Here is a 27079-nt window from a genome sequence, read left to right as displayed (position 1 = left end):
GAGATTCAATTTCAGGAGAGACTTTTTAGCGCTACAGCTGATAATGCAATATGAGGAGATGGTCGCATCTTGGTCCCTAGGAGCTCCTACAGTAGAAGAGATACTCCTCACTCATCTGGCCTTCTCTGAGCCCCACTCTGTCCCAGATCTCATGCTCTCAGACAGTATTTTATGAATTCAGAACAGAGAGAATAACCTGTCTTATGAAAATAAAACATAAAACCTTTGAGCCAACCAGAGTGTTGAAAGAAGACCATTGTGGAAGCTAGCTGTAGAAGCAGGCTGTATACTCACCAGCTGGGAACTCATCTTCCAGGTGGAATTTTCTCTTTCTCCCACTAATTTTAAGGGAAAATACCAAAAGAACACAGGAAACAGACGCATAGCCCAGTTCGCAAACTCGGGCATTCTGCTTCTACAATGAATGGTTTTCAACCACAAAAGTCTGTCTGAACTTCTCAGACATTTTTCCCTTCCTCCTGCTCTCCTATTCTCTCCTCTAAAGTGACCTTTATTTCTTGACACTTCAATTCCTGGTATGAGCTAGGAAAGCAGGGAATCAGGTAACACAGAGAATACATAACTACAGAAGCCCTTTGGGGGTTCAAAGGTGAGTATTTTAAGATACCAGAATTATAGTGTGGGGAAAGGGTAGGAATAAAGGAGGAAACACATTTGCAAAGTGTCTGCACCATACCGTTGTTGCATCAGTAGTCTGCATATATTATCTCCTTTAGAAGTACTTACAGCCAGCATTTTCTGAATGTTCACCTTGAATTGAGAGTTTTACCTACATTACTTCATTTAATTGCCACAATTCTTTGGCATGGGAGCTATTGTTATCACTTCTTTTTAATAGATGAGGAAAATGAGATCCCTTAATTCATGCCTTCAATAAGTATTTGACTGCTTCTTACATGCAATAGACACTGGGGATATATGAGCAAACAAAACAGAAAGGACAAGTAGCTTGCCCAAGATCACACAGCCAGGAAATGAATGCTGTACTTTGAAAGCCTGCTTATTGCTATGTCCCTTTTGTTTATTTTTATTATTATTTTATCCTTTTAATCCTTAAACACCAGGAGGATGATTTGAATGAAAATGGAATAAGTTAATACTCCACCTCCTCCAAGGAGTCATTTTGGTTAGATAAAGGGAAGTAACAGTCCTAGGTAGTTACCACAAAAGAGGGATTCTCTGTGACAAGTTGAACAGTTTCTACATCCCACCCTTGCCCTCCCCTCAGACACGTACATGTGCACACACACACTCACACGGAGGCAAAACACAGCTATAGGGTTACATGCCAATTTATTCCTATCCAGGGTGACCATAAATTCTAGTTTGCTAGTACAGTCGCCATTTGCACCTGATGTAGAACAATTAATACCAGTTAATTATTTTTAGCACTCTTTTCACATTTAAAAATATCCCAGCTTTAGTGTACACTGTTTGGTCACCCTACACACGCTCTACATTGAAGCTCCAAACGTGCTCATTCCTGGACTTGAGGACCTTAATTCTCCCTGTTCCTTTTAGTTTACTCCACCATCAAAGAGGTAAAGACTCCCACCCCTTCCCCAGGCTCAAAAGGATCATGATGAGGGGAGTTGGAGGGGTGTGGAGATATTGGCGGGTGGGGGCTTTATAAATAAAAGATGATGAAAATGAGAATTGAGAAAGGTGAGGTGAGAGAGGAGAGGTTAAAAAGCAAAGACAAAGACGAAACCTCTCTCTACCCCATGCAGTGACCCCATGAAAAAATAACCCCAGGCTCAGCCTCTTGATAGCCAGCCCCAACTCCTCCCACCTTCACCCAGACGAATCTAGGAGTTAGAAGCCCAAATCCAGCTTTAAGGGTGGGAGCTGTTTATTCCCCTAGGCTAGAAGGGATTTAACATCTTTAAAGGCTAAATTAAGGCTCTGAATATTTTCTGTGGGTACCAGCTGAGGCCAGGCTGAAACCAACCACTGTGCTATCCTCTAGGAACCTCCCACAGTAATTCATGGGGAGAGTTGCCACCTATTATTTAGGATGCTGATGGAGTCTTTCTCTAGATATTGCTTCCCCTCCCCCCCCACCCCAGTTACCCATTGGTGGTCTTGAAAATTTAGTCTTACGTAAATTTGAGAATAATTGAAACGCCCATCCGAGTTCCCTGAGGTCTTGGGATAGTCTGGCTGTATGACCCTCCCTGTCTGTATCTTACCCCTTACTCCCCAGCCTCCCAAGACCTGGCTTCCTTTTCCTTTTTCTCTCCCTAACCAGCTCTGCTCCCTCTTCTTCAGGCTCTGAGAGGGTCTCCATTTCACTCTCTCAGCCCCCTCTCTACTGTGTGCCCTCTTCCCCCTCCCATCTTTCCCCTTCTTTAGTGCACATGTACCTCAATTTGATTTACTTCTGTACATTGTGTAGCTTTGCAACGGTTGGTCCTTAGAGAGCCCTCAAAGGGAGCACTCCATCTGTCAGCCTTTCACCATCCTCTCCCTGGCTTCCAGCCATCACCCCCTCCCCTCTCCCTTCCCCTTCCCAGGGGCAATTTCTAAGGGAGCTGTGGAAGATTTAGGCAAACTTCCCTTGCCCCACCTCTTCCCATCTCAGGCCTCACTTGAGGGTTTTCTTTTCCCTGCTTTCCCCCACCCTCACTCAACCTGATTCCCACCATCCCCTCCAGGAAAGCCTTTGAAATCACAGAAATCAGTGAGAAAGTATGGTCCAGTGAAGTTGCTTTGCACCCTCTCTCCTACTGGGATGCCTGATACTAATATAATTAACACTTGCTGATCTAACACTATCTTGGGTTATCTGTAAATTCAGGATTAGGAACATTGACAGTAGGGAGCAATGGTGTGGAAAATCCCAAACTGCAGATAATCCAAAATTATATCCCATTCAACAAATATCTCTTTGTTCAAATCCTATAAGGTGCTGGAGACACAAACGTGAACGAAATAGGAACACTCCAGGGACTCCAGGGATTCATAGTCTGACGGAGGCTCTTCACACATATGGGTAACTTTAATCAAGGAAAAAGACGTTGAGTGCAAAATGGGCTCTAGGCCTCTAGACGGTGTCTTGTGGCTCAGGGGAATGCTTCCAGTAGGAGGTGGAATTTGAGCTGTGCCTTTAGGCGGACAGACAGACGTGGCTTTCATTTGTGTTCCCATTAACGCAGCACCAACTGGGAACTGGGCATTTATGTGCATTTTTCTCTAAAGTGCCACATAACCTATTTTATATACTGTGTATAAGTAAACTCACAGGGGTTTATTTGTTTAAGTGAAACCCTAAGGTGTTTTGTTTTGTTGTTTTGTTTGTGATTGCTGAGGAAAATCAGCAGATTTACTTATTTTACCATTTTTGATGAGGGTTGATAATTCAATAACTTGTTCCTGGTAAATGTGTTGCACGATTGTACTAGCTTTTAAAATTCTGACAGTTTGGAGCCATAGAGAATAAAGAGCAAGCTTATATATACAGAGAGCTCTAAATACCTGCCTTATTTTTTTCTCCCTTGGCAGAAAATCTAAACTATTTTGTGCACGGGGAAAAAAAAAGATAAAATACCCATAGGGGAGAGTGAACTTGAATGAGGTTGCCCACTGAGATGGCTTGACCCACGTGACTGGAACTTATCTGGAAAGAACCACAACAAAATCAAAAAGCCACGTTCGTGTTAGGATGCGACTACAATTCTTCCATCCCATAATTTCACCTCAAATGATCTATCTAAAGGAAATAATCTCAAATCAGAAATATCTCTGTGTATAAGTAAATTCATCCCTGTGCTATTTATATAAGTTAAAACAGGAAATAACTCAGTTGGGCTCAGCAGAATAATTCAATTTAGGTAAATTTGTGAAATAAAGCTTCGCAGCTTTTAGCCGGTGTCTACAGCAGATTTTGAAGACATAGAAAAATAGCAGAAAGTAAATCAAAAGAACATAATCTACAAAATTTTCTACACAATAGGATCTCAGTTACCTGCAACGTATGCTAAGAACCGAAGACTTTCTACACCCATACGGCTTACTGTAAACATTAACCTGATTTCCATGTTCAGGAAGCTCTTGCCCAGGAGGGAAATAGTTTCAAATACTTTACTGTTTATTTCAGGAATTCTGCTCAAAAAAAAAAAAAAACTTTTAAATGTACATTGAATGATAGTATCAAATGACCGTTTACCATTCAAGACTTCAAAATTCTCACTTCATAATCCTTGCCTTGCTTTCTTTCTCAATCCTAAACTATTATATCATTATCTTTATCTAATCATCTTACACAGCTCACATTGAAACTTCCTTCTTAAACTACATCTCCACATTGTACGTCGACACCCACCCCCCCCCACCCCGTCCCTCTGTAAAAACAAAACAAAACAAGAAAACTTTCTTAAGACTCTGACAAGATAGTGATCTCCCTTGCCATGGAAAGCAAAACATTAAGCTTTGCCTTATAAAGAGGCTATTTTGATAGAATTTGGGTGGAATCCAGCATTTTCACATATTCTAAGAAAAAAAGTCGGGAAAGAATTACAACAGATTTTGGTTATCCCTTAGGCCGTAAGCTGTCTTTGATTTTTATTTTCTTTATTTTTTGTAGTAAAAATGTTATGTTTTACCAGTTTAACATGAGTTATTAGTCAATTGTATAATTTTAATAAAGTCCCTTCAGGTTTCTTGAGATACATTCCACATCATTAGGGCACAAAGAACATGTAATCATTTTGAAATACAGGTTTCTTGAGATACATTCCACATGATTAGGGCACAAAGAACATGTAATTATTTTGAAAGCAATTCAACGTTGTGGTTCAAAACACAGACTTTGAAATCCCAGTAGTTTGTAACTTCCATCTATAATTTACTTTTCTGAGTCTATACTAACTCAACTAATACTAATGTCCTGCATCTAACTCTATATGATTATACTCTAAAGCCATCTTTGCAATAAGTGATGATGCCTAAGTGTGTATCTTCAGCCCAGACCACCCCCTGGACGCCAGACCCATATATCCGACTGCCAGCTTGATATCACCAAGAGATGACTGAGAGACATCTCAAGCTTAACTTTCTTGAAGCTGAGTGCTTGTCTCTCCCTAAATCTTCTCCTCCAGGCTTCCACATCTCAGTTGCCACTGGCAAAAAAAGAAACCCCTCTCTCTGGGAACTCTGGCCAAAGAACTTAAGGTCATTTCTGTGCAGTCTCTTTCTCTTACTTTTCCAATTAATCAACAAGGTTTTGTTGGTCCAACCTTCCAAGTGTATTCAGAATCCCACCGCTTCTTTAAATTGGTTAAAACTATTTGGAAAACTTTTTGGCAGAATTTACTAAAGCCAAACCGTCTGAGCAATTCCTCTTTTAGGTAAAAACCCAACAGAAATGACAACATAGTGTGCACTAAAGGGCAGGTATACAAACGTTCACAGCAGCACTATTCATAATATCTCCATGGTCAAACAACCTAAATGTCTACCTACGATAGAGTAAAATAAAATGAATAAATGAAGTACTATACAGTACTGCTACATGTAAAACATGGATGCTTGTCACAAGTATAATGAATGAAAGATTCCAGGCACACAAGCGTGTATGCTGTGTGATTCTGTTCATATGAAGTTCAAATTAATCTCATGATAGAAGTCAGAGTAGTAGTTACTTTTGGGGAGATAATACTTGGGAAAAGGCACAGAGAGATGCTTCCGAGGTGCTGGTAATGTTTTATATCTTGATCTGGGTGGGTATTACACAAGTAAGTTCACTTTGTTAAAAAAATTCATTGAGTTCTATATTTACTGTGTGTGCATTTTTCTGTATATATGATACACCACAAATAAAAAGCCTTACAAAAAAAACAACAACAAGAATCCCACCAGTTCTGCTGCTACCCTGGTCTGAGTCATCATCATCTCTTTCTGGGTTATTGTCATAGTCTCCTGACTGGTCCCCCTGTTCACATCCCTGATCCCTGATAGTCTGTTCTCAGCATAGCAGTGAAGTGAGAATTATCTCCAGTATTTGCGCAAAAGCGTCTAACAGCTTCACACTTTTCCTCATAAAGTCCTTCCAGTGACTTACACATCCTTCCCTCCTCCCTGTCCTATTACCTCTCCGACCTGACCTTGGATCCTCTTTACCTTGCACACTCTCCTCCAGGATCCCTGGCTTCTTTGCTTTTCCTCAAATACCCTGATCTTCTCATGCTCCCTCCTTCATCTCCTACAACCCTTATTCATATCGAAATTATATTCAGATTAGATTATTCTGCCTCCCAACAAATAATTTTCACTCTCTGTTAAAAACCCATTCATTTTTCTAGTGCATGCCACCTCCTTAATGATTTTCCTTCCAAGACTGAATCAGCCTGTCCTTCCAGTAAGTGAAAGAAGCCTTTTTTAAAAAATCTCTATCATAGCACTATTGTCATATGTTGCATTATTGCAATCCATGCTGTTTGTTCATTTCTCCTGCACAATGTGTGCTCTCCTCATGTCGGCACTTATCTTACTTTCAATGTCTTCTCTGTAGCACAAAACGTAGTACATTTATTACACGTGTTGGGCAGAACTGTGAGCATTTATCTCAAGAATCCCGCATTATTGGCAGGACGACCTGACATCATTTCATAAACTTTTACTAAGCACCTAGGATGGTCAGACAGTGTTACAGGCGCTAAGGATCTAATGGAGAATTGGACTGCCAAGTTTCTTTCCAATTACATGATACTATTGTTTACATAGAAATGAGAAAATTGTTTAAAAACTAGAAAATTTAGGGCTTTCCTAGTGGCGCAGTGGTTGAGAGTCCACCTCCTGATGCAGGGGACACGGGTTCATGCCCCGGTCCGGGAAGATCCCACATGCCGCGGAGCGGCTGGGCCCGTGAGCCATGGCCGCTGAGCCTGCGCGTCCAGAGCCTGTGCTCCGCAACGGGAGAGGCCACAACAGTGAGAGGCCCGCGTAACACACACACACAAAAAAAAACTAGAAAATTTAATTTCACAAGTGTTCTCAGGAATAATCTCCTGAAGTTTAAAGTCAGGATGTTCTACCTTGGTTTCAACCTGTCCTAGATTCCTCTGCTATGACAGAAATACTACTTTTCTCTTCCAGTGAGAGGTTCTTGTTGAAGATTCTTTACTCAAAATAAAATATCTTTGTTCCAGGCCTCAAGGAGCTTATGCCTTTAAAATGCTTATAACACTGTACAAGCAATTGAATTAAATATGTTGTAAAGTGTATATGTTCATGGCAAGGGGAAAGAGTGAAGTGAGATGTTAAAGAATGCTCCCAGGGAGTTTGTTTGAAAATAGGGAAAATAGGGAAAAAGAGGTGGTGAAGTTAGTCCTTCCCTCTCTGTCTTTATCCAGAACCACTCTATCTAGTCCCCCTTGCTTATCTGGGGTGTTTTCCTCTCTTCTGAGCCAAATTAGTCTAAGATGTAGGTATCTTTCTGGTGCCCAAGGTGTGTTCCACAGCAGGCGTGTGCGTGTGTGTGTATGTGTAAGAGAGAGGCAGGGACAGAGACAGAAAGAGACAGAGAGAGATAGAGAAAGAGCAAATGTGGGTTTACAGAAGGACTTTGGTCTGAAAGAGCTCCTGTCACTGTTCCCTGGGGTTATGGTGGCTGGGAACAGAAGCTCCTTGAAGGGCAGGAACACCTTAGATAAATTTATAAAAGTAAAACAGAAACAGTATTCAGTAAAATAAAACTCATTCTCCAGTATGCATCATGCTTAATTATTAGCAATACCTCCTTTTCATTCTCAAAAGTGTCTCAATTTAGACTACACACATATGATTGTCCTACTTTTTGTAGAACATTAGAGGAATAACAGAAAAAGAACAGAGAGAGGCAATATTTGCTTTCAGAGGGGTCCCAAACAAACAATGGCAAAACATGTCAACAAAGTTTAATTATGAAAAAAAAACACTGGCTGGAAGCCAAAGGACTTGGGTTTCAGTTCAGAATTTGTCAATAACTCACGCCGTGACCTCTAGCAAATCACAGCACCTTTCTGGGCCTCATCTGTGAGTTAAGGGCTGTGAACTTTATGATCACTCGTCTTCCATTTCTGATTTAACTTGCTAAGATCACATCGAAAGGACACTGAATAAAGGCAAGTATCATATGATATCACTTATATGTGGAATCTAAAAATATGAACTTATTTACAAAACAGAAATAGACTCACAGACATAGAAAACAAACTTACGGTTACCAAAGGGGAAAGGGGGGCAGGGATAAATTAGGAGTTTGGGATTAAAATATACACACTACTATATATAAAATAGATAAACAACAAGGACCTACTGTATAGCACAGGGAACTATGTTCAATATCTTATAATAACCTGTAATGGAAAGAAATCTGAAAAAGAATATATATATGTATCTATATATTTCTTCAGTTATATATATATAACTGAATCACTTTGCTGTACGTCTGAAACATTGTAAATCAACCGTACGTCAAGTAAAAAAAATATGAGCTGCATTATGAAGCCAGGCTTCCTAGAAGAGGTGATGTGGCAGGTTTAATAGCCAGGACTGAGATTAACCTCCTTCTAGGCTCTCTCCTCCTCCACACACCTTGCTGTTGGATAACTCATCCTTTGGCTGGGGGATACGTGTGGGGGGGAAGTGGCTGAGAAGATCAGTGGAGGGATAAAAAGGGCCCTGACAAAGCAGCTGGTCTAGTAAACTGCAGAGGCCTGCAGCAGTTTCAAAGTTAGGAAGAAACTAATTATGTGTTCCTCTCCCATATTTTGAAGGCAGTGCCGGTTTATTGAACACTTAACAATTTGTACTGTTTTGCAGTTGTTTCTCAGTGTTGTTGTGCTGTAATATTCATTAACACTTTGTAAGATACTCTCTTGTGCAAATGTATCTGAATTGCTTTTAGTTCATTTATAAGCAAACTGTGGGTGTCTGCTCTGATGCAGGTTCTGGGAAAATGGTTGCAAAGAACTCTTGTGAATCATCTGTGCTCTTAAGGAAAAGAGAAAGAAAATGATTATGTCCCTAGCCTTTCACGCCGTTTTCTAATTTAATGTTTGTGATGATACATTTTATGTGTCAACTTGACTGTGTTAAGGGATGCCCAGATAACCTGTAAAACATTTCTGGGTGTGTCTGTGAGGGTGTTCCTGGGAGATAACTAGCATTTGGATCAGTAGACTGAGTAAAGATTGTCCTCACCAATGCAGGTGGACATCATCCAATGTGCTGAGCACCTGAATAGAACAAAAAGGGGCAGGATGGGCCACTTTGCTCTCTCTGCCTGAGCTGGGACATCCATCTTCTCCTGCCCTCAGTTATCAGTGCTCCTGGTTACTGGGCCTTTAGACTGGGACTGAATTACACTATCTTCCTTCTTGGTCTCCAGTGTGCAGTCAGTAGATCATGGGACTTCTCGGCCTCCAAAATCAAGTGAGCCAATCCCTGTAATAAATAAATATATATAATTGGTTTTATTTCTCCGGAGAACCTTGACTGATACAATATTTCCCCCAAAAAGTGGAAAGAAACATGATTTCGTCTTTTGCAGATGAGGACTGAGCAGTTAAGAAGAAAGTGAATAACTAAACAATGTACACGTCTGTAAAGTGCCATGGAGGGACTCTTACCCACACTTACCTGACTGCAAGGTTCATAATCTTTTGATCACCCAGTGTGGCTGGGGAGATAGATAAGGCCCGTGTGTGAGGAAAAGTATGAAAGGCAGTCTATAAAATATGCACAAGCCCATACAAGGCACATGCTGAGGAAATGGCAGGATCCTCAAGGGCCACGGCATTTCTGACACAGACCATCTCATTCTGATACAGTCAATTGCTTATTCTGAAGAAGGGTCTTAAAAATAAGTGTCTGGCAGTCCAGTCGTTGCCTTGGCCCAAGGTGGACATGCAACTCGCTGACAGCTCAGACTTGTCCTTTGACAAACACTACAAGTACCAGTACGTCACATTACCCAGAGAACTTTCCAAACAAATACCCACTACCCATCTGATGTCCGAAGTAGAGAAGAGTGGAGGAGACTTGGTATCCGAAGAGTTCAGGCTGGGGGCATTACATGGTTCATGAGTGAGGACCACCTGTTCTTCTCTTCAGACCACCCCTCCAAAAGATCAACAAAAAAGAAGTATATCTAGGGATCGGCAGATAAATCTTTCTCAAATTAATGTACGTGTGTATATAAGATAGTATTCAGTGAATGCTTGAAAGATGTACAAATTATTCATCCATACCTGTGTGTGAGCTATATTCTTCACAGCAACAGGGCTCAGTTAAATGCAAGTAGGTTACTGTAAGGTGTTTAAGATAAATTTTCTTCTAGTCAGTTTTTCTCTTCACATAAGTTTGACTTGATATAAAGCCTGTTTGACTTTACCTGTTACTTTTGTTAAATAAAGTTTGTACATTGCATTTATTTAAGGGTCTGCTTGGCCCACTGTCCCTTTTTGATGATGGTGGTTCATTCCGCCTAAAGTTATAATTAAGGCTTTATCTAAAAACTGTAGCTCAACAGTGGAGTTGATTGCACCAATGGCCAGAGGAGACCTTGTATAGATTATGTGTGAAGGATATCAGTCCCCTCTAAAGGGCCTGGGGCACAACCCCAGTGGGGGACGTCCCTGGTGGCACAGTGGTTAAGAATCCGCCTGCCAATGCAGGGGACACGGGTTCGAGCCCTGGTCTGGGAAGATCCCACATGCTGCGGATCAACTAAGCCCATGCGCCACAACTACTGAGCTTGTGCTCTAGAGCCCTTGAGCCACAGCTACCAAGCCTGCGTGCCACAACTGCTGAAGCCCATGCACCTAGAGCCCGTGCTCCACAACAAGAGAAGCCACCGCAATGAGAAGCCCGCGCACCACAACGAAGAGTAGCCCCCACTCACCACAACTAGAGAAAACCTGCGTGCAGCAACAAAGACTCAACGCAGCCAAAAAAAAAAAAAAAAAACGGAAAACAAAAAAAAAAACTCAGTGGGACACTTCATTTCAGATGTTGGTGAAGAGACCTAATCAGATCCTTTCTTGGGAAATGCAAACTTAGGGACACGCAGACAGTGAGTTAGGAGAGCTCAACTTGTTTCCTTAATTATCCCTTTCTCCCTCTCTGGGCATCACAGTCCTGGCATTCCTGGACTCAGAATAATTGAGCTGCTGCTACCATGTGCTCTCCTGCTACTTTACTTCCCCACATAGCCTTATAGTAAACCTGGACTACTAAAGGAGATTTCTGTGAGTCTTCCCTTATTACCTGCCAAGGACCAGTAAATGGCATGAGTCTAGGTATATTACTTGGCCGACAGGGCCTGCTCAAAGTCTTCATGCCCTAAACATACCTTACTATCTATCCATTCACTCAGCCCATGTAAGTTCAGCATGCACTGTGTTGCACCAGCTGTTTTGCAGAGAACTGGGAACATAGACATGAATAAGACAGAGTCTGTTTCCTTTGGGGTTTGTATCTTATTGGGAAGTCCAGAGATGAGGCCCACGCCCACTCTACTGAAGGAGGGCCATAGGAGTCCATTTCAGCCACAGAGAAAGAGCCATCTGCCACTTTCCTTTTCCTGTATCACACTTACTAACAGCCAAGGGCCCCATTCTTCTGTGGTCAGAGTGGTAAGTCACAAGTCCTTAAGTTAAAACACAGCATCTCATTGACACTAGGAAAAAGTCTACACATCTTAGTGCCTGTCACTATCTGATGCAAGCACTTCTCATGTCCATAATTACTACTTTATTTCTGAATATTCTATTCTATAGCTGTGGGAAACTCTTCACACTTCCCTGGTCTGTTCATGCCCCTTCTATACTTTTATGCCCCTTCTACCATTATTTCCTCTGTAAGAACATCTTCCCCTAAATCACCCTTTTGGCTCACTCTTACTTGATTTTCTGGAATCAAAACTTCGTTCAATCACACCTCTAGGAAACTTCGTGATATACCTAGGAAGAGTTAGGTACCTGATGCAAGTTGAATTGTGCCCTCCAAAAAAAGATGTGTTGACATCTTAACCCCTAGTACCTTAGAATGCTCTCTTATTAGGAAATTAGGGTCACTGAAGATGTAATTAGTTAAGTTAAAATGAGGTCATACTGGAGGAGGGTGGGACCCCATCCTGTATGACTGGTGTCCTTATAAGAAGACAGCCATGTGAAGACAGAGATACACAGCGGGTATGCCACGTGAACACAGAGGACTGGAGTGATGCATATACTGGCTAAGGTATGCCAAAGATTGCTAGCAACGCACCAGAAGGTAGGAGGAGAAAAAGAAGGATTTCCCACCACTGGCTTTAAGGGAGCATGGCTTGGCTAACACCTTGATTCTGGACTTCTAGCCTCCAGAACTGTGAGGCAATAAGTTTCTGCCGTGTTAAGCAGCAGCCCTGGGAAATGAATACAGTGTTCTTCCTCTGTGCTCTCACCACACTCTCCTTTTAAGTATCAGTGTGTCAGTCTATCTTCCTCTAGACTAAATTTCTCAAGGGGAAGGGCTGTCTTATTCACCGATGCTGGATCATTTCTAGAATAGTGCTTGATATAGAAAAGAGCCTGGGAAAATGAGTGCTAAATGAACAAATGAAGCAAGGAAGAGGTACAGGAGATTGGTGACTATATGGGAAAGCATCCACGAGCCAGTCAGAGGTTTTTGTTTTGTTTTGTTTTTTTCTGGTTTTATTTTATTTTTAACAAATCTACCGCCAGAATTTTTGCCTTCAGTTCTTTGGAAATCGTAGCTTCCTTCTTAAATGTGCCTCCAAAGGAAATAGTCCCGTATAAGAATAGGACATTTTTTTGTAGGAGGGATTATTACAAGCAAACTTGAAGAGGAAAGTTGATAACAAAGGAAGGGACCCTAACCGAGGGAGCTCAGGTCTTGGAGAGGCAGAGTTGTTCTCCCTGAGCTAAGAAGACATGAATTAGGGGCCCCCAAAGATCTAGAAATAAAACATTTTTATAATTCTCAATACTCATGCTTCTGACTTGTCTTATTCCTTATGCTTCCAGGTCATGAATGTCTGTGCCTTTCTTGCCTCTGTATCTCTGATCTCTTCTCTCAGAAGTCCTGTCTTAACTGTAATGGTTTTCTTTCTTTTTTTTTTTTTTAATAGATTTATTTTTGGCTGCGTTGGGTCTTCGTTGCTGTGCACAGGCTTTCTCTAGTTGCAGCGAGCAGGGACTACTCTTCATTGCGGTGTGCATACTTCTCATTGTGGTGGCTTCTCTCGTTGCAGAGCACGGGCTCAAGGCATGCGGGCTTCAGTAGTTGTGGTACATGGGCTTCAGTAGCTGTGGTGCACGGGCTTAGTTGCTCCAGGGCATGTGGGATCGTCCCGGACCAGGGCTTGAACCTGTGTCCCCTGCATTGGCAGGCGGATCCTTAACCACTGCGCCACCAGAGAAGTCCTTTAATGGTTTTCTGAACAACTTTTCAAAACTTCACGCAAGGGTCACCTCTTCAATGATGCCTTCGCTGATCCCTGTCCCAAGCCTCTGTGCCAGCACTGCATGAGGCACAGATTTCTCAAAGGAACTAACCACCTGCGCATCTATACATAGTTAGACCAATCATGAGTCCCTGCTCTTCTTCAAAGCAGGAGTTACGCCTTTCCATACTTTCACATCCATCTCATTATGGGGCGTATGGTAAGTGCACAACAAATGTTCTTGGAATGAAGAAATGAAGGACTGGCAAATCTTGTCTCCAGGCAATTTGGAATACTTACTATGTTCCAGCCACGAAGACAAAAGTTAGCGGATAAACTGTAAAACAGTATTCTGTTAAAGAAAGTAGCCTTCTTTTCCACTTGAGACAGAGGTGGAAGAGCTCAGCCACAATCATTGCAGGTATAAGTGGCAATGAATATTTGGAGAAGAGACTTCGGAGTTGGGAAGAGGGGAAGGACTCCTAAAGGCAGGAGTAGAATCTCAGTCTTGAGAAATAGTTCGGTGCCATTCTTTCGTCTTTGGCCTGATGTTGGTGGCCACGCACAGCTGAGCTAGCCGGCAGGAGGATGGATGGGATTTAGGAAGGTCCTTTGAGTAAAACTCTCTTCTCTCTTTCTGATCTAATCTAATTCCAGGGGCCCAGATTGGATGGGGAAGACAAAACCACCCAGGCAAGAAGAGTCAAATGTCCTCAGCAAATATTGGCAGCACTAATTTACTCCTCATTGGCTCCATACCCCAAAGGTGGGGGAAGAGAATTCCAGGCTGAAAATATAATTAGTCAGCCTGCTGGTTTGGGCTCTAATTTAATCTGGGCAGCTGTGCCAGGAGCCTGTATTAGCATGACACTGGGAGGCGGAGAATATAATTACTGAGCAATAGAGTAGGGGAGGAGAAGAGAGATGGTGTCCAGTTTGTGCCTGTGTTAGAGGATGGGGGGTGCAGGGTGATGTCAGTGGAAAGTGAGGATTCCCCTGGGAGAAGGGACGAGGAAAGAGACTTCTGTCCGTGGATGGACGGTGACTTTAATTTGGCTTTTGAGAAATTATGTGCGTGGAGCGCAGAATGTGTGCACGTGTGTTGGTGTGTTTTTTCTTGGGGGGGGGTGGTGTGCTTGGTAGCTAGCGACTCGTCCACTCTGCATGACAAAGGTGAGCTTGAGAGTTGATGGATGGGCCTTGTTAGCTAGTGTGGAGGGGAAGGGGACAGGGGACGGGAGTGTTGGAGCAGGTTGTGGTTGAATTCTGGACTGATATTCTCAGATACCTTTTCAGTGGGTCTGTCTAAATGGGGAAAGCAGAAGGATTTTAAATTTGTACACTCATTATCTACTCCTTGTCTTAGGCAAAAGAAATGTGATAGAAAAAAATACTTTGTAGGCAATTTCATTTAGACCAAAAAGCTACCAGCTACTCATTTTACTTGGGGGATGCCTACTTTGTGCAGAGCTCTGGGTTAAGTAGCTTATACTTAAATGTCTTAAATTGTCCTTTGAGAGCTCAACAAGGTATTTGGTACTATAATTCCCACTTAACAATGGAGGAAACTGAGGCTCAGAGATGTTAATTACAATACTCACAGTCAGACAGCTAGTAAGTGTTAAAGGTACAATTTAAATCCAGGCCTGTCTGACTCAAAACACTATGCTATTAACCGGCGACCCAAAATAGGTGTTATCCTCTCCGTATATATTTGGGGAAACTGAGGCTCGGAGTAGTGACATAAAAATGTGCATTATCTCAAAACGTGAGTTAGTATCACAACTGGAAACAGATCTTGGATCTCACAGTATGCAGCCCTTTTGCATAAAGGACATATAAAGGAAAGAAGATATTATTTACCAGGAAAAGAACTGGATATCTTGAAAGATGTAGAAATAAAAGAACGGTTTTCCTCACCCTCAACCCAACGTTCTTTTCATCATAAGTAAAAAGTGTGATAACAGGGCTTCCCTGGTGGCGCAGTGGTTGAGAGTCCGCCTGCCGATGCAGGGGACGCGGGTTCGTGCCCCGGTCCGGGAAGATCCCACATGCCGCGGAGCGGCTGGGCCCGTGCGCCATGGCCGCTGAGCCTGCGCGTCCGGAGCCTGTGCTCCGCGGCGGGAGAGGCCGCAATGGTGAGAGGCCCGTGTACCGCAAAAAAAAAAAGTGTGATAACAAACAGCTAAATTCTTTGCTCACTTACTATGTACTGGGTGATATACTAAGCTTTATATACCCTCTCATTTCACTCCCACTACACCAGAGATGTGCACTGTTATTGTCCCATGTTACATGAGAAGACTAAGGCTTCAAGGCTATGCAGCTCATCCAAACTCACATCGCTGGTTAATGATGGCAGGGCAGGGATTCAAATCCTGACAGCCCACCACTCGCTTCATCACTGTCTTCCTGTGAAACACACTCTTCCTTCCAGCGTCATCCCACCCTTCCCTCGGTGTCCAAGCTGGACCTGACAGGTTTATCTACCCCCATAAAGTGACATAAAACTTGAAAACTCCACAGAAATCTTCCTTTATTTCAATCCTAAGCCAGTTCCCCCTCACATTTCAGCCTGTTATTTGGGGGAGTGGGAGGACATATAGATATTTATTGGGGCTCTTTTTCTTTACTCTCAGAGTTAACTTTTCCTGTGGCTTTTAACTTTTCCCCTCCCCTGCAACGTCCTGCAAATTTGTCCTCTGTTTTGTGTCCTAGGGGCCTCTTGTCGTTTAAGCAAAAAACAGAGGAGAAACCTGGTTCTTCCTTTGCTTTTGTACTTTGAGGTTCCATCGCTCCTTCGGCTCTCTTGTTCCCAGGCAGAGATCTCCCTGGGGGGCCTTGAGAACCACTGGGAGTAAGAAGGGAGAGAAGTCAGCTCTTGCCTCCCGAGGGAGGGAGGGAGGGAAGAAGGACAGAGGGAAGCTATGCTCCAGGGACTCTGGACAACCGATTAGCTGGAGGAGATGGCCCTGCCTGCCTGCCCAGTCCTGCTTGCTCAGCTGCTCAGCATCGGCCCTGCCCCCGAGAGAAGAGTGGTTCTTCTCTAGGGTCCCTGCCAATCTCATGGGCTCTGGCAAAGGAGCCAAGAAGGGCTCAGATGTGTCCTGCATCCCAAAGCCCACAGGCACCACTGGGCAGCTCCACAGCCCACGTCCAGGAAGCCAGAAGAGGCGTCTCCCTACCCCTGAAGTCCTCCATCCCTACAGCTTTTACACCCTATGTTTCCCCCCCTCAGCCACCCATATCCTCTCCTCCTTCCTCAGAAGAAGGAGGGACAAGCTATAATTAGAAAAATCTTCTGACTGAAAGTCAAAAAGGTTAATTTTGTCAATAGCTGTGTGGGCAATATCTTCCTCTATAAAATAAGACAAATGGCATCTGCTCTTTATTGCCCACCATGCTGGGAGGAAAATGCATATTAAGAAGCTGTTTATATCAGTTACTGAGACAATGACAAGGGTTGCTCTTGGTATGGCCATGGCAATGAGTGGAGCAGAAGTGATACAGGTTTCAGAATCAGACAGACCAGGGATGAAATCCTGGCCTTATACGGAGGCTGCTGGAACTCATTTTCTTCATCTGTACGTTAGGAATAATAATGCCTGCCTTGAAGGGTTCCTTGCTGTGAGATTTAAGTGAGTGGCTGCATTGTGAAACATCTAGAAGAGAGATAGGTGGATAGTGAGAGCTTAAGAAATGTTTGTCCTCTCCCAGATTCTAATGGCCCCCAAATCCAACCCAGAGCTGTAGGCTCCTGCAGTTACCACTGTGCTGGTTGTGTGTTACACAGGGGTGTCTGCCCAAGCGAGCAAATACAACCAAGGTGGGTGCTCTGAGATCGGGCAGCATTGACCTGGAAGAGGGTATTTTTTCCCCCTCTAATCTATCAGGGTTGTCATGTGCTAGACTCAAGGTTAAAAGATTTCTTGAAGCAGGTTAGAACTCCAATACCAGAGTTCTAGGCAGAAGAAGGTCAATATACAGGAGTTAAAGATAGTAAAATCACTCTCTCTCTCTCACACACACACACACACACACTCACACACCACACACAAACACATAATGCACAGACACAGCTTCCAGAATGATATTTCTAAACATGGTTCTAATTATATCCTACCCTACTCCATATATTTTTGGTATATTTTTGACTCTCCACCATTAAGAAAATATAATACTGAAACCAGTAAGTGAAAGTTTGATAAGGAATAGGATGTTTACTTACTTTCAAAATATTTAAAAGCACTTATTAATTAAATAGGAAAATTATAACTTTACAATAAAAGACAAAACAAAAGGAGAATACTGCCTTGTGTTACCAACAATGGGAAAATTTATGCCATGGGCTTCCCGATGTGATGCACTGAGAAGGATGTTACATCACTTACATCATCCTGACCCATGAAAGTTGTCTAACCCAAGTTAATCACATGCAACTGCAAAAAAACCAACTTGGGGGACGCTCTACAGGATAGAAGAACTATACTCCTCCCAAATGTCAAGGTTATGAGAGACAAATGGAAGTTGAAGAGCAGTTCCGGACAAAAGGAGATGAAAGAGACGTGAAATCTGTGTGCCGTTGTGTGATCCTGCACATTATGGGGGAAGAAATGAAATTTGAATACGATCTATATTAGATAATAGTATTGTATCACTGTCAAATTTCCTGATCTAGATCATTGTACTAGACGTGTAAAAATCAGTAGCTTTGCTTTTAGGTAAAGGGTAAAGGGGCATAACATCTGCAAATTATTCTCACATGGTTCAGAAAAAAAAAAGAGACTGTGATAAAGAAAAATATGTCAGTCAGGGTGACAGATGTCCTGGAGTTCTCTTTATTCTTCTTACAATTCTTCCATAAATTCGAAATTATTACAAAAGAAAAATTTACAAAATAAAACAAAGTTCAGGCCCTGAACCATGACATCCAAGGATTTCTTAGATCTAGCCTCAAACTGTCTTAACAATCTTACGTTCCTCTCGTTCTTCGTCATACAACTCACCTTGCGCTGCTTGAGTTTTCCCAAACATAACCTGTATTTTCCACCTTGGTACTTAATGCTCGCTCAGATCTGCCAGCGTAACCTTCATTTTTTTCCTCAACCTTTTGAAATCCTATTGAACTTTTTGACCCAAATAAAAATCTACCCAATCTGAAGAAGAAACCCTCATTTACCCACTTTAGCCCCTAAATCCAGCCAGTCTCCCGGGTTAATTCATCATTTTGGGTTAGGTCAACCTTCTGAGCTGTGGGCTAGTTGCTGATGCCACCTAGTAAGTAACCACAGCCGAACTCAGAGAATTGGTATAGGCTGCCACCTGGTGGTCTTTAGGGAAAAAATTATTTGAAGAATTCATCTGTGAGTACAGAGGTTTGCGGGAAGGGAAACGTCAGGACACACAGATTCTGCTTAAAGTCTCATTTAATTCATCTGTGGGTTATCAAATCCACTCTACAGAAGTGGATTTTGAAGGCTAGAGTTAATAGACATTCATTGTTTTTCCCAGATTGACTCAACAAATGGTAACTAGTATTATTAGAAACAGAAACTATTATACTGGAAAGAACCTTAAAGACCATTTATTTGTATCTGATCATTTTGTAGTGAAGAATCCTGAAATCCAGGAGAGATTCAGAGCAAAGCCTAAAGGACAGGCTTTTGGACTCCTCACTCTTTTAGCAAATGTAGGTCAAAAGAAACAAGTTCATCCTGAGTGCAGCAAAAATGATAGTATGTGATTGTAGAACACTTTGGTTTAAATCTCATTCACACTCACCCTCTCATTTACTCCTACCTTCTAAGGTGGGCCTTGCCAGCTGCTAGGTCTGAGCTGGTAAGGGCAGGAGGGGCTCCAGAGGAGGGAACTGCTCCTCCAGGGAAGGAGGAGGGCAGTTGTGACGGGACCAGGTGCCTGCGAAAGATGAGATGTTTCCTGTAAGAGGTCGGTTAGAGCAACTTGCCTTTCAAAACTGGGGAGGTTACGCTCCAGTTTTACTTTCTCTTGTGTGTGAATCACTTCCTTTCAGATTCTCTCTGTGCTTCTCCCTGGTTCGGCTTCTCTTCTTTCTTCTCCTCACTTCTTCCTCTTTCTTTCTCTCTAACCCTAACAAAGAGAACTCTCCTTGGAGCCGAGACTCCTGCCCAGACCAAGGGCTGGGCTGGATGCTACACGATCTCCCTCTCTGCAGCAGTCCCTCTGATCAGAGGTTGACGGTTGTCCCACTTCCTCTGATTAACTGACACAACGCGGATGAAGCATTTTGACATCTTTCCAGCAATCCTGGTGTGTTGTTCTACCCCCATCACTGATGCTGCCCCACACCCTCCCGTGCCTGCCTGTCCACTCCGCCCACCGGGTCTCTGGTCCACTGTGTCTGGGGAGAGCAGTCTCGCTTTGGAGGAATGGCCTCAGGGCTTCAGAGCTTCCCTTCTGTAGAGATGAGCGAAGGACCTAGGCTTAGAAAAGAGTCCCCCGCTTCCTCCAGTCTGTTTAACTCTTGCCCCGTCCTCACTGGAACCCAAGTTCTTGTGTTCTGCCTCTAAACCCTAACCCCACACTCAAACCCTACATATTTTCCCTTATACTAAATCTACAGCAGCCTCCAAATTCTACCTGCTGTGTGGCTTTTCATGCCTATCCTTTTAAGGTTTTAGAGTGCTGGACCTAAAGACCCCAGCTTAAAACGTTTCCCAAATCCGTGAGGCCACTCGCCTGCTGGCACTTCCTCCATAGTTTCTCGAAGGTTCAACCCACTTTAAATGCTCTTTCACCCAAACATTTTGATTGCATTTCAGTCATCCCCCTTGTTCTTTTCCTACCACCAGTTTTACCATTGCTGTAAGTGTTGACTTTGTACCAGGTTCCTGGTAGAGAGAGGAACCCTCCTAGAAGCCCTCTTTTCTTCTAGGTAGGGAGACCAAGCTGAAAATTATTCCACATTTCTCATTCCTTAAGTCCACAGGGCCCCCAAAGTCCTCTGACTCCCATCCTGTGAAATCCCCAGATCCTTTCTCCTCCACTCACATCCATGGACCCCAGGCTCTGTCCTCCTCAAAGGGGTTATAAAACACTGAGCTCACTACGTGAATCACACTTGAGACCCCAGTGAGACCTTTAAATTAAACAACGTGCTTCTAAATTAAACAGGCTTGATCAGACGAAAGCTAGGACATAGGCTTACCAGATAGTCAAACAATCTGTGTTCAAATCATCTGAGTATGACAAAAGACAGGAACGTCATTATTTAATCTAGAGAAGGCAGAACTGAAATGGATGTAGTGGAGGACAACTTCCCCATAAGTAATTTTCTTGGCATGTTCCTCCAAAAATACAATACAAAACAAAAAGACTAAGACATTTGGGAAATAGAAACTCCTAAGAGAGTCACAATTCATATCAGCTTATTAAAAGCTTCGAGAAGTTGTACCTTAAAGAATCAGGTTTTTCTCTTGTTAACCATGTATTTTCCCAAATTATTTGATCACACAAGAGAGTAAGCCCTCTAGGAGATAGCATTTCATATTGTCTCTCTTTGTATCCCCCTGGATCTAGCTTATCTCTGGAACTTAGAAGGTACCCAATTAAATACAATTTAAATAGAATTATCATTTCAGATCTCTACAGGAACACCTTCTGCAGAGGGCTGTGACATATTGCTCTTTAGTTCTGCTGGACTTCCAACTAGGGAAGAGATAGCAAAAGAGAACTAAGAACTTTCCTGCAATTAAGTTGAGTGATTCAGGGGATGGGTGTGATAGAAAAGTTAGCAAATCCCATTTCTTGGACTCCTGTACTCACAGAGCACAGAAGCAGAGAAAAGGACAAGATGATCTCGGAGGACATTTTCTGGTGTGGAGACAGTTCAGAAAACTTTCAACTCCTTGACGAGTTGAACCCTCACCTTCTCCCCTAGGGTTCCATCCATGCCCACTCCCCACTTTTGAGCCTTTGGCACAGGAAGGAGACAAACTCACTCAAACTCCCACATTGGTAATTTGAAGAGACAGACTCAGTAGAAAATGGCTGTTTGCAAACCCGAGGGTGTGTGAAAAAGAGAAAGCTGAGAACTGAGATGGAAGCATGTCGCTTGCATCTGGGCCTGGGCAGGGAGGCCCAGCTGCTCGGCCCAGAGCAGCGACTGTGAACAGCAGCTTCTCCATCCTGGGACAGCCTCGCCGGGCAGCTGTCCTGGCTCTGCCCCAGGTCTGGCTGGCAGCCTGCCAACTAGCTCTCAGTTCTACAGCTTCAGAACTCATGCGCAGCCCCAGCTCATCTGTTTGATGACACCTCAGTGCTTACTTATCAGTGTTATCAGGTTACATGTCTGGAGGATAATATCACGCAAAAGCAATTTTTACTTAGCTTTGCAAAGGCCAACAGGTTTTTTTTTTTTTTCCCTAACGCATTCTCTCTCATCTTCCTAGTGCTTTCTTACCAAAGATCCGTCACTTAATATTTTCGTTTTCTGTAATAAACCACACATGGGTACATGAAAGAAGAGAAAAACAGTGTATGTACATATTATAGGTTTCTAGACCCAAGAGAATCTTAGAAAATATTCCTCTATTTGTCAGAAGAGGAAACTGATAGCCAGGGAAGATAAGTAACTGTCATATAGCTAGTGTTAAAGCCAGATGGCTTTTTTACTCCCAGTTCAGCGTTTTTACTAAATTTCATAAAGCACGGAGGGAGGCCACCCTAAAATGACAATCTGGCCATGTGATAAAGTGTTGAACTGGTGAATCGCATGGGCAGCAGAGAGCTAACTCAACATCTCAGATGGTTTAAGGGTTTTTATTTTTAACCAAGAAAAAAAAAATGAACAAAATCTCCTAAAAACCTCCTGAAATCCTGAACTGCATCTAGCAGAAAAAGGACAATTGGTCAAAGTTTCAGGAAGCCTGTGGAATATATGATCAGAGAACTTTACAGTGTCAACTGAGGCTCTTAACGTTATTAAAGGACAGAGGAAGAGTAGCTGAGAGAGAAATACTCTACAACTGAGGAAGAAGACAAACATAGAAGAATATTCTGGCCTTCTTTATCCTCCTGGGAATCATATAGCCTTCATCCTAATCTTTCAGCAACAGCTTATAAAGAAGCAAACATTTCTTTAACAAACAAAATCTCTAGAAATTTCCTTGTGAAATGGATTCTTTAATCAGTAAGGTCACTTTGATGGATACAGGGATATAGCATTTCAATTTATAGATAAATTGAAAACGTTGTATTCAAGAGCCTTAAGAAAATAGCTGCAATTTGTTGAGCATTTGCCGTGAGTTAAGTCCTGGACTATATACTCTACATTCCTTTTTTCCTGTAGCTTTGCAAGCAGTCCTTTAAGATTATCTTCATTTTGCAGATAGGAAGTTAAGGCCTGGAGGTGTTAATTAATGTGTCCAGGACTACAGAGTCACCTAGCACCAGGGTGTGACTCCAGAACCAAATCTCCTAACCATGAAACCACCCATGTTTATCAGAATGTTGGCATTATGGCTGGGACAGTCATTCCTGTTGCTGAAGAGTCCTGTGGCTTTGGAGACGTTCAGCATCTTTGGTCCTCAGGCACTAAATACCAGGAGCAGCTTCCTATCACGCTAAAAATTAAACTGCGCTATAGAGGTGGTACTTTCCCTGTCTCCAGCATGTTGAAAATAACTGTCAAGGAAATTAATGAATTTCAGAAACTTAAGGTTAAAAATAATTTTAAGAGTTCCATTAGTTAGTTTTTGTAGTTAATTTGTACAGAAAAAAATAATGTTAAAGAGACCAAGGGAGTGCTAGCATTGGCTTTTTAATTTGTTGATTTTGAGTTGATTCTCAGGAAAGCATATGTTTAGCACCTACTATGTACTGGGAAAATATGTTAGACATTTTTATCCCTACATATAAATGAATGTATTGTGTGTGTCTCTGTGTATTAGAGAGAGAGAGACATCAAGAATTATTATTTTAATACTACTTATCTTTGAAGAAAGTAATGTTTAGAGAACAATTTGCTGAGCAGAAATTTTATTTAGGCTTCTCCACGATACTATATATTGTGAGTATCCAATGAAGTTGTCCTGTTGGTAAAAAGAGATCCAGCTGTAGTTATAGCCATAAATTTTTTGGGAAAAAAAGAATGAATATGCGAAAGTCAGTCACAGTTACTTAGCACATCAGAGGTGTGTCTTGTACAATAAATATTATGATAAATATTTATAAATAAATGACACAGGGAAGGAAACAGAATTAGGACCAGGAAAGAAAGATAGGAAATAACTTGAATGGTGCAACATCAAAGAAGAAAAAAATATTAGGAAATATTGGAGAGATAAGGAGAGGTATTGTCAAGGATGCTGAATGCTGGTCAGAGGTGAAAGTGATAGAGGAATGGGAAAAAATTCTAGAGTCTAGTAAGTCTTCTTGGAACTGAAAGCCAATAAATTGAAGACATCTCCAGGATGTGACAGATTTTGGAAAACCTTCGGAAAGCCATCATTTATTTACAAAAAGAAATACTTTGAATTGGTTTGAGCATGAAAACAAAACATTAAGAAGTCAAGGGCTTTCCTGGTGGCACAGTGGTTGAGAATCTGCCTGCCAATGCAGAGGACGCGGGTTCGAGCCCTGGTCTGGGAGGGTCCCACATGCCGCGGAGCGACTAGGCCCGTGAGCCACACTACTGAGCCTGCGCGTCTGGAGCCTGTGCTCCGCAACAAGAGAGGCCGCGACAGTGAGAGGCCCGCGCACCATGATGAGATGAAGAGTGGCCCCTGCTCGCCACAACTAGAGAAAGCCCTTGCACAGCAACGAAGACCCAACACAGCCAAAAATAAATAAATAAAATTTAAAAAGAAAAGAAAAGAAAAGAAACTTGCTTAAAAAAAAAAAAAAAGAAGTCAACACAGAGAAACAGTTGCTTACAATGGTGCAGTATTTGAAAACAAGCTTCTGGGGAATTTACCAGAGTGTGAAAGAGTTACGAAAACAGATCCACTCTGGCTTAGATCCCTCTCAAGTGTGTGATGGGGCTGTAGGCATCTTCTCTGAGATAAATGTGAGATAATTTTCGGGAGAGAGCCTTACCATTTTTAGACACCTCTCCTCCTGGAGACAGAAGCTTTATGTGAGGCAGTGGGGTTATTTGAGGCAGTTATATGGTTAGAAGACTTTCCTATACACACATCCTTAAATGAGCTGTACCTTCCCCTTAGCAGGAAAAGATATCCTGTTGTCTTGCAAAGACCACAGCAGCTCTGTGATGGGACGGGCTCCCTAGTGGTGAGCTCTGGGGACCGCAGATATTTTCTTCTACAGTCAGTCTGCAGAGCTAAAGAGCAGAGGATGTGGCCAGGATAGGAGGAGGGGACTGTACATATGTGAGTGTACGTATGTGTGTGTTTTCTCATTTCCGCTTCCCCTTTCAAGCTGGCAACAGCATTTTAATGAAGACAGAGAGAAAGATACAATATGCAATATGATACCTTCTCCCTTTCCTCACCTCCATCCCAGCCGGGAAGGGCTGTGCCCAGCTCTGAGAACTGCTTTGCCTCAAACTCAGCTCTTTACCAGCGAACAGGTGAGTACAACTTCCACCTCAATTTTAAGACTGTACTGATTTAGGATGGTGCTGGGAGATAGGAGGAAACAAGTCAGAGAAAAATCAGGCTGCGAAAAAAATGGAAATGTCAGGAGAAAAGCTCCCACATCCCTGACTTCAACCTTAAAAAATACATCACTGCGCCTCTTGGAACAAGGTCTCTTTATTTTTTTTTTTCCTTCCTATTATCAGAGAGGTACTCTCGCTAGGGTCACAGAACATGGGTTCCTTCGACGGCCTGAATTAATATTTAGGAATTTTTCATCTTTCTCACCTGAGAAGTTCCTCTCTGTGTCTTGCTGTCCTCACTTTTGCTGCGTTTCAATCTGATTCTAACTTGGAAAAGTTCTCAAGGAGAAACGTTTCTTAGCTTCATCTGGGTCCCATTCTAGCATCCATAACTCTGACTCTCGGGAATACCTAGCCAGAATGAATTTTGCTTTTTGCAGGTATGACCACTTTCTTCAAAAGCTGTAGAAGAAAGTTGTTGAGGAGATAACTATAGCAACGTATACTAGGGTGAAAGGGGAGGGAGAATTTATACAACTGGACGACACCGGGCCAAATTTACTGGAAGGCTCAAGGTCAGTAACCACCTGTCAGGTTTAGTGTTCAAGCCGTACATCTCAGAGATGGATCGATGAATATATTGACCACTTAATGGCCTGTCTAATCCTGAGGAGGGATGGGGTCTGCTCCTCCAACACACCTGGTCTCAGTGGTAGCCAGGCTGAGCATGTCACCACCTGCATGAGTTTGGGGGAAGGTAGAGGAGTGGAAAGATCCTCTACGCTGGGGTTTTCCCGTGCCCTACTTGCTACTGAACCCACCAGTGGGTGGAGGAGCAGAGGTGTGTCCCCAGTGTAGAACAAGGACACGATGAAAGAGCCCCCCAGAATTGATAAGACCCCAAGTGTTTGGAAGAGATCCCCAGTGACTCTGTCTACCACAAATAGCCCTAAATAGAGAGGCAAGGGAACTTTCTAGACAGTACACAGCAGTGCCCAGGATAGGAGGTTGGAGGTTGCAGACTTTCGACCTGTGTGTCCAATCTTGAGTTTAGGCTTGAGTGATTAGAGCTAAAGATCTGGTCTAATTTTCATGTAACTTGAAACATTATTAGGAATAAAGTAAGATAGGTTTATTATCTATCTCTACTGAGATTATCAGAGATAACAAGCTAAAGCTATCACAAGAGAGATAGAAAGAGATCTTACAAATGATTTTTTCTTCATGTGCATCCCAAGGAAACTCTTTACAACCATACTAAAGACACTTTCTCATAACTCCTTTGCTCTCCTGAAACTTAGATGGAGTCCTGTGATTAAGTATAATGTAGCAGCCATGGAGACCCAATACCATCATTTGGTTAATGATTCATATTCTGTTAGAAAATGGAGAGGAAGTTTGGTCCCAGCCCAGGTCATGATTCACACTGTAAGAGGAAATGATCAGACATCGATCTCCACTTGATAACTGCCAACTGTTCTGTTTACAGCCTAAAGGACAAGACAAAGGTGGGTATTCCAGTACCCACAGTACCGTGTGCCCGGCCCACACACGGGCCTACTGCAAAAAGGCTTAAACACAGATTTTGAGAAGAAGAAAAGAGGGTGTAGATACTGTGAAAGAAAAAGAGGGAAGAATAAACATGAGTATCTGAGGGACAGAGCTTCATTACCAAGGAAATGAGACTGAAGAATTAAAGATAGGAATTCACAGAACTAACTCAATGATCGAGAAGTCTGCTTATTCTCACTCCTGTTTCTAGACTGAACTACCTGTAAACCAGTCCAGGCAAACTGATGTCTCTTATTCTTGATGCCTTGATGATGAAAGAATCCAGTGTCTCCCAACATGGACAGCACGTGATCCCTTTTTTCCAAATGTACAACTTTAATATTTCCTGTAGGAGTTTACAAGGCTCCCATAAAACTCATCCACATCACGGAGGTAGAAGTAAGTAAGAAAGAGGAGAGAAAAAGAGGCTGTAGATGGTCTTTTTTAGGGATTTATTCAGCTAAACTTATTTGTGGGAG

The 27079-nt window shown here is 42.6% G+C and overlaps 1 protein-coding gene across 6 annotated transcripts in view; it reads left to right on the top strand.

The window, feature by feature from the left end:
* TESPA1 (thymocyte expressed, positive selection associated 1) overlaps positions 1-27079 on the top strand; it is a 154343-nt gene that overhangs the window by 87104 nt on the left and 40160 nt on the right. Inside the window, exons 1-2 of one of the 6 annotated variants that reach the window (XM_029204709.1) lie at positions 24289-25019; positions 26812-26999. The exons of 1 other annotated variant lie outside the window; for it this stretch is intronic. The gene's annotated coding sequence lies outside the window, so the exon portion shown is untranslated. Of the gene's footprint in view, positions 1-24288; positions 27000-27079 lie in introns of those variants that run through there. 4 more of the 6 variants (XM_029204706.1, XM_029204707.1, XM_029204708.1 and 1 more) reach the window with 4 other exon arrangements.

Source organism: Monodon monoceros, unplaced genomic scaffold, assembly GCF_005190385.1.
Source record: "Monodon monoceros isolate NGI ecotype Baffin Bay Population unplaced genomic scaffold, NGI_Narwhal_1 Super_Scaffold_6, whole genome shotgun sequence".
In the NCBI taxonomy this organism is placed as follows: Eukaryota; Metazoa; Chordata; class Mammalia; order Artiodactyla; family Monodontidae; genus Monodon; species Monodon monoceros.
Note: the sequence above shows the minus strand (reverse complement) of the source record. Positions and strands in the feature narration are given on the sequence as shown.